The sequence below is a fragment of the Dermochelys coriacea genome, chromosome 10, assembly GCF_009764565.3.
Source record: "Dermochelys coriacea isolate rDerCor1 chromosome 10, rDerCor1.pri.v4, whole genome shotgun sequence".
NCBI classification, from domain to species: Eukaryota; Metazoa; Chordata; order Testudines; family Dermochelyidae; genus Dermochelys; species Dermochelys coriacea.
In genome coordinates this window covers 63,789,604-63,807,674 of record NC_050077.1, presented here as the reverse complement: position 1 = coordinate 63,807,674, position 18,071 = coordinate 63,789,604, and the positions used below count along the sequence as shown (strand labels likewise).

General features: G+C 39.0%; 1 long non-coding RNA gene across 1 annotated transcript; it reads left to right on the top strand.

The window, feature by feature from the left end:
• The first annotated feature begins 645 nt into the window (after nt 1-645).
• LOC122456122 lies at nt 646-5,530 on the top strand. Its single transcript, XR_006274801.1, has 3 exons — nt 646-811; nt 4,634-4,779; nt 5,036-5,530. It is a non-coding gene; the product is annotated as an uncharacterized LOC122456122 (long non-coding RNA).
• Nucleotides 5,531-18,071: the final 12,541 nt, after the last annotated feature.

Here is an 18,071-nt window from a genome sequence, read left to right as displayed (position 1 = left end):
CTCTATGTTGGATTTTAGAATAATTAATTGATGTAGGTATATTATCCTCAGGTATCATTATTAATCTTGCCATTTAACAAAGCTGCAAATCTTTTTCCAAATCAAATTGGGCATTCTGTGTGTCTTGTAGCAACATCTTAAACAACTGTAAAATGACTCATTTGTATTTCCACAGGGTACATTAGAGTTACAAAGGTGGCCAAAACTATACAAGTAACTAGGAGCACTATAAAACAGAAGTTTAAAGAAACAAGCAGTGTATATGCAATTCCTCAAAAGAATCATTATGACAGTGTAACCTGTATGTGTCATTATGTGTATTGTATCTGTATACAGTCAGAAAGGCACACAAGATAGATCTTTAAAAGACCCATTAGTCATGCACCTGCCATTTCAGGATTGCTCCATACAACACATTTTATATTGTTTTGTCCATTCCAGTTTTATATACTGCAGCTTCCATTTCTTTGCATTTATGCTGGAAATTATTTGATTGCTTACTACATCTCAGTGTAAGGAAGCTTTGTTTCTAAAAGTCTCCTATTTTCAAGGAATTAATGTTATCCCATTATTCCTCGCTATGCTATCCTTTTTAACACCCTTCCTTCCCCAACCTATTGCAAAACACACATAAAAACCAAAAAACCTTCATCTCTAAGCAACTGATCTCTTAGCAACAAGAAGCACCTTCATAAGAGATGCCACACAGAGTGGTCATCAGAAAACCTGTTCTGATCTTTAAAAAGAGCACACCCGCTAACACAGGTAGCTCGCATCAGGAACTGAATGAAGTAATAACAAAAGGACACAGGTAACTTATTTAACATTCATATTTTATCATTTTTTCTTTAAAAATTAAGCTAGAAAAACTGTTAAAGAGACATAGATTCTATATGATTAATTTTAGAGTTGTTTTGATTTTTAGAATTTTAGAGTTGTTTTGATCTTAGTTTATTCTGGCTAACTTTCTGTAAATGATATAATGTCTGAATAGCTCTTTACATGTTTTCTGACTTACAGCATAAAGCATTCTTACTCAAACATGTCTTGCAATTTAAAACAAAATAATAGAAACTCATTTTGTAAGTATTTATTATGGGATGTTTCATTTTTTTTTAAAAAAAAAAGGAGCACATTTTGGCAGAACTATTGCAGTAATGAACTTGTTTGTTTCATTCAACTTTTCAAACCATTTAGACAGTATGAAAAGTATTTAATTACAAACTTCTTGCATTTTTGGTGCAAATTCCGTGGGCAAGAAATATGCTTTCTGTCTAATGTTTTAGTGCCTTCTGGGTTCATTCTACTTAGAATAACCTTTTCTCTGTCCATATGCACTGCTCGAGAGAGATTTGCTAGATATGGGAGAGAATGGATATTGTCAACTGTTAGCTGGATTCTCAAAGTAAAGCTAAGCAGAAAATGACTGGAATTGGGCAAACTATGGTTTCCAAGTAACACAGCCATAGCAGGGAGAAATCAACTGTCAGAATTATGAAAATTGAGGTGAAAAAGAAGGCATTGGGTAGAACACTACACATCTATAACTGATCTGGAGAGTTGGTTAATTGTTTCATGGCCACTGGTGTTTTCTGTGGTAAGGATCTGTCTTTACTTAAACTATTAGAATTTCTTCCTTGTCCACTTCTGATACATACAGTTGTTTGAACAGAAAATTATGTCTTGAAAAACTGTTTTCTAAATGAGTTTTGTTATTTCCATTTCCAAACCAAAGTTATTTTTGCTTCTCTAAATTTTATTAACATACTCATTGGAATATATGCAGAAGTTTTCATATCTTAGGTAACATTTGGTGAGGTTACAGACATTAAAATCACTATATTGAAAGTGATGCCACTTAATAAAATAGCTCCCTCTATCTCTAAAAGTCATATTGTTTACCAGCGAAAACAGGTTTCTACTACTATTAGCATTGCCATGGTAGACATATAATCATGACAAAGAGATCTGGATTCTGTTCTCTCTATATATGATAAACTAAATTGTCTGCTCAGTTATAATTGCATAATCTATATTGCTAGTGATGATGTAAGAGGCAAAAAGAACACAGCTGGATTTTCAGCTAACAGGTAGAGTTTGCACGGCTGCTAGCAGTTAAGAAAAACAACTGTTGACGTGTAAATTGAGCAAATTTGATATAGAAATTAGAGATAAATACTGACCATCCATTCTCCACTAATCTTCCTGTCACTTTTGAAGGTATAATTGCACTTTAAGTTGTCCTAAAAGTTTCTTTTGGACAAAACATGGGAATAATATGGTTTACAAAACTCTCAAACCAGGAATAAAAAAAAAAACCTCAGAAGTGTCCCTACAAATTAGATCATTGTTAGTATATGTTTGAATCTGCTTTGTTAGTATATATGTCTCAATCTGATGGCTAGCATGAACTGATATACTCTCATTCTGCATCATCCAGTGTTTTCAATTAAAAGATACAATGCAAAAATCATCATCTAGCTTCTATTGGGAATGCCACTTTTCATGAACACTACTTTGGTCTCTAAGCAACAAAAAGTACTATTGTAAAAGCGACACAATTGGCAAGGTATTTTTCAAATCATACATCAGAATGTAATTAAAATCTCAGAAAGGGCCATTGTCCAAATTCTAATTTCAGAACCTTCTTATTTTTCTTGGAAATTGTAATTTAATCAATCTCAGATCATTGTGGAAATGAAGAGCCCTTTTGTGCACTGGGACATCATGTAGCGAACCTTCCCTCATATTTTGATCTAATGTAAATAACAGCTCCAAGGTACCACAGTGATAGGCATGAAAGAAAGGTGGATGCAATACTCGCTATAAAGTTACACAAAGCAGGTGTGTTTTCTAGTCTCGTTTACTATGGGCAACTAATATCACTCTATAACTGGGCAGGTCTATTAATTCATTAGAGCAAAATTTGCAGAAGTTATTAGTGATTTTGTGTACCTCAGTTTTTGAGTGCCCAACTTGGGTCCTGGTTTTCAGAAACCACTGAGCAACCACACTGTGAAAAATGAAGTTGGCCACCCAAGAATTGAGGCATCCAAAATCACTGGTGACTTTTGAAAGTCTTGGCTTACGTTCATACTGATATAACACTGAGCCTGCCATTTCACAGCACCACAACTAAACAAGGCATCCACATGGCCTTGGTCATATTAGAGACACTGTCCTCTAGGTCACAGTGATTGTGCTGTAATGTTAAGAGATTCTATTATCCTGTTGCATCATCCCAAAAGATATTTGGGACCATTTTAATACCTTGAAGGGTACAGGACTGCCCTGTCAAAATGAGACTGCTCTTTCTGGGAGTGGGGAAGGGATTAGTGGCAATTTGCACAGTATTCCAGGAGAGAACCCACTAAAAGCATCATGACAAAATTTCCTTGAAATAATATAGCAACAGAGCAGTCTGCAAAAATATGCCTGTTCTGGAGAAATCATTGCATAGGTTTGTACCCATCCAAAAGGTAGAATATATATCAACTAGGGTACTGGAAACATTGCATGTATTACTCTCCCTCAAAGGAGTATTGTGAGGATAAATATATTAAAGATTTTGATATATATTTTAATAAATATATTAAAGATCTGTGCACAGATACTACAGAAAGGGGTCACATAAATGCATTAGATAAACCTGTATTACCTAAGCAAATATTTTATACACATAACAAATTATAATAATTATGAGGAAGGAGGGAGCATTGCTGTGTTTGGGGACATTGATTAATTGGCATATGGTGACCTACCATGACCAAAGATGCATAATAACCACATACACTAAATAGAGCAGGGTAGCGTGCTGAAGCTCTGTCATGTAAGCCTGAAGGAGGGGTGCTGCTAGGGATGCACTCAAACAGAGATTACAATTATCCCCCCTATGAGGGCAGTTTTCTTGCTCTTTGTTAGTCATGTTTGTAACCTGAAGGTCTTATTGGCATTTCCATAATCTGCCAAGAAGCCAGGTATAAGCAGTGGCCAAAAGTACAACCTTTCCTCTTGGAAGTAGACCTCCTTGTAGACGATCCCACTGCTGTCATCCCAAGACTAGATTTTGGCAATGCTCTCAACATGGGGCTACACCATCAGACCATTTGGAAACTTCAGGTGGTACAGTGACCACATTACTCCAATACTCTAATCTGTACTGGCCTCCAGTTAGTTTCTGGGTGCATTTAGAGGTGTGGGTTTTGATCTTTAAGAGTGGTAAGGAGCTTGAGGACTCTGTGTAACACAGATGCAGCAATAGCTGAAGCAGCTTTGCTGATCACAAACAGCCATTTGGTATAAACAGGGAAAGGATGGCAGCAGCACATTTTCCCCAAGAGGTCCTCAGTTATGGAACTCTCTCCTCGCTCCTACCCCTTTCATCTATCAGAGGCCTAGTGTGCTGCTCTCCAGGTCAGATTGCAATGCGAAGCCAATTTCTCAGATTTTCACTGACATAGGAATAGAGGGGCTGATTGTGAAGACTGGGGTTGAAGGTTTCATTTTTCTGTGGGGTATTTCTTTTTTCTGTATTGATCCAGGAATATATTCGTATAATTACTGTACTGGTACCTAGAGTTTTAGATAGGCGCCATTCAGAAATCTAACTAAACAATGCACGTTTGATGTATAGCTACAAATCAACAAGATGCACCATCAGAGTAGCAATCCCAATGACCCAGGAACAACTGGTAACCTTTAATAGGCTACACATGGCCCCTGCAACCATCTGTGGAGACTAGGATGGGATACAATTGTGGATCTTGCTCTTCCCAGGCTGTAAGTAAAGCTTTATATTATTTCAGGTTTGATAATCAGTATCTTGTTTGATCATTAGTCACTGTGTAGAGGAGTTTTGCTAAGGTGTGCTATGGTAGAATTTGTCTGCAAAACATCTGTGTACTGTAGGTAGGCTTTTTATTTAGCAGTCCTTTATGTGCACAGACAATGCTCTTACTTTATGAACAATAAAATAACCATAACTGTTGAGTCCAACTGTCAGATGAGCATGGCATGACCTTCCCTTCTCTTTCAGATGTGCAGTGTTACCATACACACTAATGTTGCAAAGATAGAAGAAGGAAAAGCTGAGGGGCAGCAGGCAAGCTGAAGTGCTGTACCAGGATACCAGATAGGGACCCTGCTTCCCAGACTAACAGACCTGAATCCTGGAATGTGATTGAAATCTTGGAGATGGGGGAAATTGGTGGAGAGTGAAGGAGGAGTTTGCAAAAAGACTGGAGGACACAGAAGTAGTGGGTCAAATTCTCTCCTGGAAATGGAGAGAGTGTAGCCCGTTATGTTCCTTGTGCCAATTATTTATTCACAGTTTTCCACTCTGATTGTATTTCACAGGGTTTGTTTGTTTAACTTTTCCTTATGTTTCTAATGTTTATTGGTGTTTGATAGTAACCACTTATATTCAAATTCTTTTTTTCATAGATTTGAAATTTGCATGTGGTGATGGAGCAATGACTAACGAGATATTTTGAATGCATATAGGTATTATAAATAAAATAAAATTAACAGATGGCTTTTAGTTTGTTCATGTATTTATTTCTATGGGTTTGGAAAGGTGCTTGTATCTCTGTGTTTGTGGTGTATAGGCAGGGTATTGATAATAAACTTAATCATACAGTGAAATTAAGGCTAGATCTCTCATCTTCTGTTTTCTAGATATCCTCTGAAAAAAAGATTTACTACTAATAGTGCTGTATCGGGTGTATCTTTATAAGGCTGTGAATAGGAATTCTTTGACTCTATTGCTTCAGCTGGTGAAATATTTTTAATAGACTTCTATTGTTCACCTCTAATTCTCTGCATGCATGAGCAATAAGACTTTTTAAAATACCCAGTACAATGAAAATGAACATAATATCGGGAAAAAAGATACTTCCCAATCCACCACTCAGAAATGGCCTGAGTTAATTGAGAAGACTGGTTGACTACTTGGAAGGTCAACAAACTTGAGCTCCAATGGGGGGTGGGAAGGAAGTGACTGCATTGGAAAAGCCTAACCCCTACCCTTTGATGTATAAAGGGATTGTTAGCTCAAATATGATACTAATTATTATGATCAAAATCTTGCAGGGCACTGCAGCTCAAAACTAGTATTGTTAATATCATGCAGAGGGAAATTGGAAGCCTCTGGGACATGGATATAATGCATTCCCTGAATGACAAATGGCAACTGCATTTTGCATTAAAGTTTCTGAATGGTCTTCTGGTGTAACCCAATATACATGACAGTAATCAAAACAGGAGATGACAAAAGCATGGATAATAATGGCAAGGTAACAACCACCCTGCTACGCAAAGATGGAAAATATATTCTTATCTACAGCTTTTATCTGGACATATAGAAGAGCCAAGAATCCAATAAGACTCCTACATTACCTGTGTCACAAAAGGGTGATCCACTCAATTGAAACGGCACGTTTCCTTTTGGTTTGGTTATCCTCCCATCCCAACATCACCCCACTCTTATTAATTAACTAACTAGTTCAGCACGGTGCCCCGATCTTAGTCCGACACTCAAAGGTAAGTGATCAAATGAAAAACATGTCACCATGAGGGACAGTACCGAAACCCAAACTGCCTCCCTATCTCCAGCACCACCTTCTAGTATTCTTTGAACAGAAGTGACAACAGATCCTTGCTTGTCTGAATACGGCTCTCTGGGTCCTAAGAGAAGAGAGAATAGACCCATTCAAATGCAATTCTCTCTCTCTGCCAGGATTGACAGACATGGTGGTTGATTATAATACTGGATTGGGATTTAGGAGACCTGGGTTCAATTGCTATGTGTGCCACAGACTTCCTGTGTGACCTTGGTCAAGTCACTTAAACCTACCCTGTGTGTCTGCTCCTCATCTGTAAAGTGGGGATAATCTTTGTCTCATTACAGTTTCTTCAAGGCAGGGGTTGTCTCTTGTTAGATCTTTGTGCAGTATTTGGCACAATGGGACCCTGATCTCAACTAGGATCTCTAGGTTCTACTGTCTATGCAGACACATACCCCCACATTCTCATACCTCACCTGCCCCAAAACACAATAAATTGCCAAACTCCTCCCCCTTTCATTATTAAACAAGAATAGTGCTGAATTCCTCTCAGACTGCAAAGAGGTTCAGTATAAAGTCCCCCGCTCCATCTCAGCCCCTCAGTGAAGACCATGCTGTCTTGGTTACTTCACTCACTTTGCCTCTACTCCCTCCAAAAATCTTTTCAAAGAACAAAAGAAAGTTTAAAGGAATTGCTGTGGGGACTTTGGTTGAGCTCATACTCTGCCAAATACTGCAGGATTAACTACAAGACACCAAACCTGCAACATCTTTAGGATGTTGGAATATAATCTAATGATTTTATGTAAAATTGATTAAAAAGTCAGATCTATGTGACTGACCTAGATTTAGATGTGCTGACTATAGCTTGAGAAACCATTGGGGAAGAGTTAACTATAGGCATTGGGTATTAATTATGGTTAAATGTGCAGATTGGGGAATTGTTTCTTTTTTAATGTGGAATGAAGCTTTTTTATTTTATTTTTTTTTAAAAAACCAGTATATGGACGAAAATAAAAAAGTCTTTTTTCTGGTGTAGAAAAATGTAAACAAGTAACTCTTGGAAGGCAGCACTGCACATCCTATTACAAAATGCAAGAAAATGCGGATAGCGTCATTCATGGCAAGGTGTATGCTTTGTCATAATAGAGTCACTATTAAGCAAGTAAAAAGGGAAATAAGAAATCATGGAACTCCTGAAAACAAAAAAATATCAGGAAGGAGTGATAGGCAGATATCAGGTCCATGGTACATTCTGAAGGAACTCTTTTATTGCCATTCCTTCACATCTTGTAAGAATTACAGCATTAGAGAAAAACTATGCATATAGCACCAGAGAAATTTCTATGGCCATATTCAAAATCCTTTTGCAATCAGAAGGGGAAAGCTACAGGGCTTGATCCTGCAAGGTGCCGAGTACTCAACGTCAATCTAGCAAAACACTTAAGCACATGCTTAAACTTTGAGCATGTGACGAGTCCCACTGACTTCAGTGGGATTATTCTTGTGCTTAGTTTACAGCATGATTGTTTTTCTGGTTTGGGCTATAATGCTCAGCATTATGGCAAAATCATGCCCATAACGAGATAAATTATAATCATATTGTTCATATCAGAGCACTAATGTTGAAGGAGTTCTGCACAAGTCTTGTAGACAAACTATAATCTATGTAAATACTTTCTTCAAGCTATGGATTTTATTGCCAGAAAAACACATCACAGCCTTATTATTAAAAAAGCGTGTTTAGAATATTCATAGAGTTCACTGCAACTGTGTAGAACCTACAGCCATCAAAAAAATCTTCTTTGTGTGAATAGTCACTTTCCTTATGAATATCCTGCACTGGAATATTATTGGTTGGAATACAACAGAATTGATTTGGAAACTTTTTATATGGGGATTTTCTACCCACTTCCCTTATTTATTAAATTAACTCCATTTTTCCCCATCAAGATGTACTTCATTTTCCCTAGTTCCTCTCCACTTTAGCTCTTTCTTTATATCACATTTAAGCAGCATCCACAGAATAAACATAATATAATTTTTTGGCCAGAGATTAACACGTAATGTGCAACATACAGCTTTTGGCAGGTGTCTACTCACAATTGGATGGCTGAGCCTTTGCCATTTGAATGAAACCTTCAACCTTAAACTAGCAACGAAAGCAGGCAATCAGTAAGATTTACCCCTAGAATAAGGAAAGGAAAGTACTATTCAATTAACACCTGATGTCCCCTCACTTACACCAAAGTAAATCAGCAGTGAAGTCAGTGGAGTTACACTTTTGTAAAACTTGTGTACAGTTAAATAAACATATCCGAATTTGTTATCCCCAGCTATTCAGAGAAAATACTCTGACCTGAGCTAGGCCAGAGTCATTTGTGAGGATGATGTTACTCTGCAAAACTCTTGATGTCTTATAATTTTAACTAGGTAGCTATACTCTCTCAAGAAGGCTTAAAACCTTTCCTGGAATAAAGGATGGGATGTTCCCCTCCCCTGAAGCATTGATTCAGCTGTTAGGAGTGGAGGAAAATTCCTACAGGCAAGAGTGATTCTGTAAAGAACCTTCTGGGATCAGTTAACCTCTCTCTCAATGAGGAATCATAAACTCCTCCATACTTAGTGTACCACACTGAGCTCTGACCTCCTGGCCTGTGCCATCACGCATTCTGTGAGCCAGGTGAGAAGGATTATCGTTCCCTACTTTTATTTAAAACTTATACAGTTACAACGTTGATAACCTGAGAGAAAAAAACAAAAATCATTAAAACTTGGACGTTCTTATGCTTGACTGAAGCCTATCTAATCACTCACAGCAACATCTATTTTAAGGAATTCAGTTCAGTCTAGAAGTTTCCTATATACTTGATTGCAGATCTTTTAGATTTATAATCTACAGCGTCCTCTGGTGGCAAATACTTTAGCAGCAGTTGAAACTTGCAGTAAACACTCATAGCTTCGCAATGATAGAAACACTCTGTCTCACAAAACCTTCTCTCTTGAATAGAGATGGGCTTCCCCCCAGTATGTGAGCTGTAGCTCATGAAAGCTTATGGTCAAATAAATTTGTTAATATCTAAGGTACCAATATCTAAAAGTACTCCTTTTCTTTTTGTGAATACAGACTAACACGGCTGCTACTCTGAAACCCCCAGTATTTGACTTTTACATTTTTTTTTAAGACTTTCTCCTAGTCAGGATACAGGCAAAGTGAATTAACATGTTTGAAGCATTTTTTACTCAAAATAAAAATCAAGATGTGAAAGCAATAAACTCTCTCTTTTTTTTTTTTTGCTAGTTTCACCATTGCTTCCCCTTTCACTTCACTAATTATTTGATCTACAATATACCACATGCCTCCCTGAAAAAATAAAATCTATTAATTTTCTCCTTAAAGTAAGTAAAGTAAAGATACAATCCATTAGCAAGAATATAACCAAATGCACAAATCAGCCTGACTTATTCATGAAAGGAATAATACACACAAGGTACATTCCAGGAAGAAATTACCAGGCATAGCCAAGCCTTTGTCACTAATTCAGTTGTCATTCCTGGTTTTGTTAAGTTTCTAAGTCTTTTATTAAAAGATTCAAAGGATATATAATAGAAATTCAAGAAAATAAGAGTCTTTGCAGCAAGATCTATTATCTAGGCAAGTTTGTCTTTCAATAAACTCTTGTGCATCAGATCCATGAGCTGTAGCTCACGAAAGCTTATGCTCAAATAAATTTGCTAGTCTCTAAGGTGCCACAAGTACTCCTTTTCTTTTTGCGAATACAGACTAACACGGCTGCTACTCTGAAACCTGTCAATATTTCCTAGAATAACACTGAAGTGGGGCCACTTATAGCTGTCATCAGGAGAGGCAGATACAGGAAGGAGTATAAGCAGTTTGGTAGGCAGGATGGCTCAGCTGAAGGGATTCTCTTTGGATAAATATCATCCCACTCTCTCCTCACAACAAACTTTTTTTTTTTGTAAAGTAAATAGACATATAAAATAGAAACCTGCAAATTTGGGCACTTAACACTCACTGAACCTAGGACCAACGTTTTTCTGTGCATGAGAGAATATATTTAAGAAATGTAAGTGAAATCTATTCTCTTTATGAGTTTGAGGCCTGATTGTTATCTACACTGAGGGTATGTCTTCCCTGCAAAGTACGGGTGTGTTTTTAACTCAGGCTAGCTAACTTAGGCTAAAATAGCAGTGAAGACAAAGCAACTTGGGTTTTAAGCAGATTAGCAGCTCAAATTCAACCCAAGGCATTCTTATAAACTATAACTTAAGATGTTAACCTGAGTTAACCTCATTTTACTGCTATTTTAATCCAAGTTAGCTAACTTGAGTTAAGAACACACCTTTGCTGTTGTTGCTTTTTGTTTTTTGGTTACAGTGAAGACATACCCTAAGACTCCTTTACACCACTCTGGTAGTATAAAGGGGGCCATAACGTTAAGGCAGAATAATGTTAAAAGTGTTAATGTGTAAATAAGAATTAGGCCAAGTATGTTTAAGTTACATTTATTCATAAACATTTACATTCAAGAGGTTTTATTATCTCGAAATATAATGACTCATTGAAAAAGGAAAGTGAATGATAGTTAAAAGTAGAAAGTGGAGAGTCATGGCAAATAGGCTGAATTACAAGAAATTAAACACATGAATGCGTTTGTATCAGTGTTGATTGATGGTTTATAAGTTACACCTTTAAACATTGAAGCACATATTGTGAAGTGTAACACTTAAAAGAAAGAAGCTGTAATTTTCCATTTTATTTCTCAAACCACTCTAAAATAGATTGTGTCTTAGTAAAGTAGAAAAACAACATCAATGCTCACCCATCCAAAATAAGTTAGTCCTCAGAGTAAAACTCAAACTAATGACAAGGTGTAACTGAGTTGATGCCACAGCACAAAGGATCAGAGAAGTGCAATTTTTATTCTGACAGAAGAATAAGTGTTAAAATTAGAAGTAGTCTGATCTCAAACCCCCATAATCCTTGAATTTTGGAGGGGTTTGAAGTCTGCATCCATTTCTTGGTCTGAATTTTGCTGCTGGCCCATATCTTTACAATGGGACAAAATCCCAGCTGTGAACATGTTCAAAATATAGGACTGCCTGAAAGATACTTTGGGGTTCAACTTTGCAAGATGTTGAATACTTCCTGCTAGGTGCTCAGGACCCTCACATGGCATTTGAGCCTGCAGTTGAAATATTTGTATGTATGGGCCTTTGTACAGCTGTTATTCCATGCTGTAGCATCCAAATATGCTGTCACTTATTTCTGTTTGCTGCCTTTATTGCCATGGATTACTAAAGACAGAGCAAAGGATGAACCCACCACAAGACAAAAATAATGGAATGTTTTGCATTGCTAAGGGAATGTAGCATATTAATTATCACTGGCAGGTTAACAAAGAATCTGCAGTTCATTGGCTGCCAAAGGTCAGTAGGAGAGACCAGCAGCCTTTGAAAAGCAGGGTCGCAGAGTTTGAATTTGTAATGAATATATGGCCTATATATGGCTAAAATTTTGGCACTTCTGAAAAGAAACACCTTCATTTCCTCCATCTCTAATCCACACAGATGTGCTATTTTTGTTTTGGTACATACCATCATCTGGAGACTGTAGGCTCATGAAGTGATGTAGCAGGTGGAAAGGGATGGAGACTAGGTGAAAAATGGGAGGAACTCATCCATTTGTATATTATACATTCAAGCATGCTTGCATCCAGATATTGTGGTAACACACATAAAGCACCCAAACTTGTTTCTAATTAATCTCTTAATTTCAAGTAAGAGTGCTAGGTGTTTCTATTCGTTTTTAGTTTGCAATAATGCACTACTGTCATTAAGATAAATACCATTGCACAGTGAAAACAATTGCATTTTTAAAAAATTTGTTTGTTCACTTCGTCCATTCAAGTTTTTCAGATCCCACACAACTGCAGTCACAATAGCTGCATTTCACAAATTGTGATAGCCCCATTCTCTGCAACACACAAACCTCCAAAAGCCGACTGTCAACGGCTTCATTAGGGCTTGACACCCTGGAAGACCACTCTAAAAATGTACCTGCATTAAGCCTTGTTTTTCTCTTTAGGCCCCACTCCTACCATCGCCTCCTCTTACCACTATCCATACTGCCCCTCACTTTGCCTATCCTTTGGCTCAGGTCACAAAAATGACACAAGCCTAAACCTTCATCTGGGAGATGAGCTCCTCACCTGCATCATGCGCTGGACCAACAATTTGGAGTGAAAAAGTGAGCCCAGGGTAGGTCTCTTGTTTGGTAGCACACAGAACTGCCTCCAGGCTGTTGAGCTGGCCCCATATTTTGTTTTCTAAACAACAGATGTACTAAAAGGAAACATTTAGATACTTGTTTTCTCACTGTCTGGGTGGTGGCTGTGGGCAATGGTGTTTCTAGGATGTAGTATTTGGGGTAGCAGATAGGTTGGGGAAACATACATCTATGGATGAAGGAACTGAACAACATCATTCTCCTATGCCAGGGACTTTTAACTTGAAAGTACAGTAACTCCTCATTTAAAGTCATCCCGGTTAACACTGTTTTGTTATTAGGTTGCTGATCTATTACAGAACATCCTCATTTAAAGACACACAATATTCCGTTATAATGTTGTTTGGCTTGCCCCGCTCTGCCCGCCTGGCGTTCCTGCTGGGGAATGGAGTTGGGGCGTGGGGGCTTGCCCCATTCTGCCCACCCAGCGTTCCAGCCAGGAAGCAGGCAAGCCCTGACCCTGCTCCCCGGCAGGAGCGCCGAGCAGGTAGAATGGGGCAAACCCCCACACCCCGATGCCGCTACACCCTGCCTCAACCAAGCTTCACAATCATCATTGGTGAGTACAGTATTAAATTGCTTGTTTACAATTATATAAAACTTATACTGTATATGTATATAATGTCTTCTGTCTGGCGAAAAAAATTTCTCTAGAACCTAATCCCCACTATTTACATTCATTCTTATGGGGAAATTGGATTCGCTTAAAATCATTTCACTTAAAGTCACATTTTTCAGGAACATAACTACAAGGTTAAGCGAGGAGTTACTGTACTAAAGATGATACAATTGAGTACACCATAGAGCTGCATATTACTGAAGCACCTAACAAATTCTATGGCATTCCAGAAATAGAAAACCAGCAATGGTAGCTCAATGCTCTTAAATCTTCTTTGATTTAAGAATGGGAAATGAAGGAAAGAAACTGCATTGACGGAAAGAACCCACACTGCAGCCTTTCTCGTGGCCCAATACCCAAACCTTTACTCACACCAAGTAGAACTTATTAGTCTATTTGCATGCAGTGGTGAGAAACGGCTGCTAAATTGGGTCTTTAATAGCACTACCTACCTACCTGGCTTGAGACTAGCCACTGCCTCAGATTCCGTTCACACAAGTAGGGTTGCCAACTTTCTAACCGAACAAAAACGAACACCCTTGCCCCGCCCCTTCTCTGAGGCCACATCCCTCTCCTCCATCCCCCCTCCCTCCGTCGCTTGCTCTCCCCCACCCTCACTCACTTGCTCATTTTCACCAGGTCCCTTTTCAACTGGGTGTTGGGTCTCTCAGACTTCCCACATGGTTTGTGTGCCGCAGTAACTTGGCCCTCCAGCTAAGTTATAAAAGAAAAAGTCCACCCCTTCCATGTTATCAAACTGCAAACCAACACAAAACCTAAGAGTGTCTTTCACCCCAGTCTCAAGCTGAACATAGCTCTTCCTTCCTGAGGGTCTGTCTATCTCCTCTTTGAAAAGGGTCGTATGCCCTTCCTGGGATCTACTCAGTTTCTTTCATGCTTCTATAGAGCCCTGACTCTCCAGGCAGCTGTCCCCAGAGTCCCTCCTCATTCTGGTTCTCCATAGGCTGGGTTCTCTCCAGTTTTCCCCCAGGCCATCTGCCTGGGAGTCACCCTGTGTCCAGGGCCAACCACAGAAGCCTAACCTGCTTCCTGTAATTTCAATCCAGTTCTCTTCAGCTGAGCTCTAGCTGGCTTTTACAGAGGAAAGATGTTCTTCATCAAACCCTACCACCTCACTGGGGAGTCAGCTAATCAGTCACAGGTGGGGCTGGGCCCATCTCTTCTTAACAGGGCCAATCACCCTGTGGTGGGCCCACTATCTCATATACAGGGATGTAAATGAAGTTTCCAGAGAAACTGACACCCTAACATTCTTGCTGAATTTTAGAGCTGAATTTCACAAATTGTGTATCCCTTTAATTAAACATGATATACAAGCCAAATCCTGAACTTCATATTCAAGTAAAACTCCCACTGGAATCAGCATTTGGGCCTATGTTTTGTAATAGCTAAGCCCACTGCAAATCTTTGCATCAAGTTCACTTCTAGAGAGCTACCGCTATTGATCTCTTAGCTGATCTGAAACAGGGCTGCTGCATGGAACTCAACTGGCATCAAGCCTGGGTATGGGGACATTGATTTCCAGTGACCTTTCAGATTCCTGTTAAACTTAACATATAAACTTCAATTAAAACACTCATTTAATACTAACCAATGAAATACCAGGTTCACCGGAACAAACAAACTTCTATGGATGACCAGATTTTCAAAAGAGCTCGGCATCCAATTGCATCCCCTTGTGCTGAGCTCTTTTGAAAATCTAGTCCCTAGAGTTAGGTTCTGGCAAGGTGATAGTAACAGTCATGGGATTCATATTAATCCAGGATTTAATCTATCACATCCCATTCATGTACTGGAGACATATTGGAGACGGAATGTCTTACACTGTAGGGATTGGATATTTAGGAGATGAAGGTTCCAGAGGAAAGGACTTGGGAATCAGAAAAGACAGTAGGGGCTACTTTGGACTCTCAACCTCTGTTTCTGCATCTCCACTGCATTCTTAAAACTTCAGTTGCTGTCTTCATCTTCTGCAGCAGATATATGGGCATGTCAATGGTACTTTTTTTAAATCACAGTCCATTAAATTTACCAGAGAGCAAAGATACACAGAGGTGATACGCACACCCTGTTCTCAGGGTATATTTTCTTGAATTGTAGAAGAAAGCAAACTTTTTCATAGGCAGCACTTTCTATGCTTATCTTTTACGGTCATATAAAAGTAGACATCTCCATTACTATATATGATATCTATAATTTTTAAGGCAGTCACCTTCTTGCTACTATGGAGCGACATATTGTTAACATCAAAATCATTGTTGAAGTCAGAACAACAATAATTAGAATACAATTATACTACCATCCCAGAATCTTAAAACGCTTTACAGACATTAATGAATTAGTCTTCATAGTACCTTGTGGATAACTATAGTATAATTGCCTGCATTTTGAAGAGGTCTAGTGACTTGGCCAGACTCACCTGGTAAGGCTGTGATAAAGCAATGAATAAAGCTCTGATCTCCTGTGCTTTTATCCACAAAGCCTTCCCAGCATGCAAGAAAAGACAACAGTAAAGCAAAATAAGATATGGGAACATCCATAGGTACAAAAAGCATCACGGGATCCAGGTACCTATCAGTGTAGTACACATATTTCCAAAGGGTCATTTGGCATTTTGTTTTACAGTAAGACATTTTCTTTAAAAAGTGCTACAAGTATTTCACAGTAATGATCCAAAACACTGTAGCAACACTTCAATTCATAAGGTTCTGAATCATTACTTCCCTGCCCCATCTTTGTTTGTATTCTGTACATCTTCTACTTAGATTGTAAGCTCATCTTCTTGTTTTCTGTAAAGCAGCTAGCACATTCTGTGCACTACATAAATATAATAATAATAATACTATTACTGCTAACTGAGTATGGTAATACATTCTTCTACAGTACGAGACAAAAACACACAATAAATAAAAGCACAATATGAGGGAAAGTTTCAAGATAAACATTATGAAAACACAAACTATTGGGAAGAAATAGCTAGAACAGCTGTACCTGGACATGCTGAGTACCTATACCCTGGAACTTAGATATTAAGTGATTAGGGAACAATGCAAATAGACAGTTATTGTAAGAGCAGAGTTAAAAGGGTGTTTTACTCATCTCATCTAATGTATTGCACAGTAACAAGCTGTAAAATATCTCTTGTCTGACTATACCAAAAGAAAGACAGGAGACACCTGATATGGTTTTAATCAGGCACAACTTTGTTATCAGATGTCTGGGACTACCTGGCAGATGAAAGTGTACAATGCAGGTAACTCCACATTCATTCAGTATCTACCTGGCAGGCTTTCACCAGCCCCCCCTCTTTTTCCATCCAGGTCCCCCAGCCAACCCATTGCAGGGACCTTACCACCACTACCCACAAACGAGGGTTAAGGTGGGCTATAAGAAAGAGGGGTTGGTTTCCTGCCGTAGCAGTCATAGGAGCCCTGAATTCCCTCATTCCGCTCCTTTAACCAACACCTCCTTTATATGTCCTTTACAAAGCCATTTATGAGGTCATTGTATCCCTTCCATGCACTGCACAACTGCCCCACACTTACATAATGAGTTGTAACGTCATAGCCTAACTCCCTTCCCTGCTCACTCTCCCTGAACCCAGTGTTGGGAAGACGAACCCCAGCCCCCCACTCCACCTAGGCCAATCTGGTGGTGAGGGAAAAATTCTTGCCCAGCCTCCCAGGAAGGAGCGGCTAGCATGATGGCCACAGCAGGTCCTGACCAAACCTAGTATTTCACCACCTCAAGGGGAAGGAAGGTGGGTGGGTGCTGAGCCACCTGGTCCAGGGGAAAAGGGGCTTCTCTTGCTGTGCTTATCCCTTTTCAACTCCCCAACCCTTCTGGTCCCTGGGGATGAGTCAGTGTCACCACACTGACCCACTCCCCGTTGTTGCAGCACCCCCCCCCCCGTGCATGCACACTGCACACACCCGTAAAGCACTATTCCCTCTTCCCTGGCAAGCCGGACAATGCTCCCCCACCCCGCTGCACCATCATCCTCATACAGATAACAGTATCTGCCTCCACAGGGACAATCAAATCCCATGCTTTATGGCATAATTTAACATCTGCAGGGACCAGCAAGGAACCCTTCTTCTCCCTCTTTTACAGCATGGTTATGTTTTTGCCTTCCTTTGAAGAGTCAAGCGTTGGTCTTTGTCAAAGAGAAAATATGGCATTAGGCCTGATGAATCTATGGTCTGGTCTGACAAGTACTATGCTCTTCTGCTAAATATTTTGAAAAAAGTAAAGAAAGGAAAAGCATTACGACACTCAGTGTCAGATAAAAATAAAGCCCAATATAATTTTTACGCAGATGCCTGCTAATTTTTACTCAGTTACATTTGTGTACTGGGAAATATACTTGGTTATTTTGGAAACCCAAGGACATTCACAAATGCTAGTGACATGGGGGGGGGGAAAGGTAGGTATCTTAGATAAAAGACTACAAGTGAGTTCATTCAACCCCTCCATATGTGTTGAGAGTTTAATTTCTTTTATTATGATTAGAAATTTGGCACTCTGTCTGGAGTTAACGTCATTGTTGGCCAGCCAA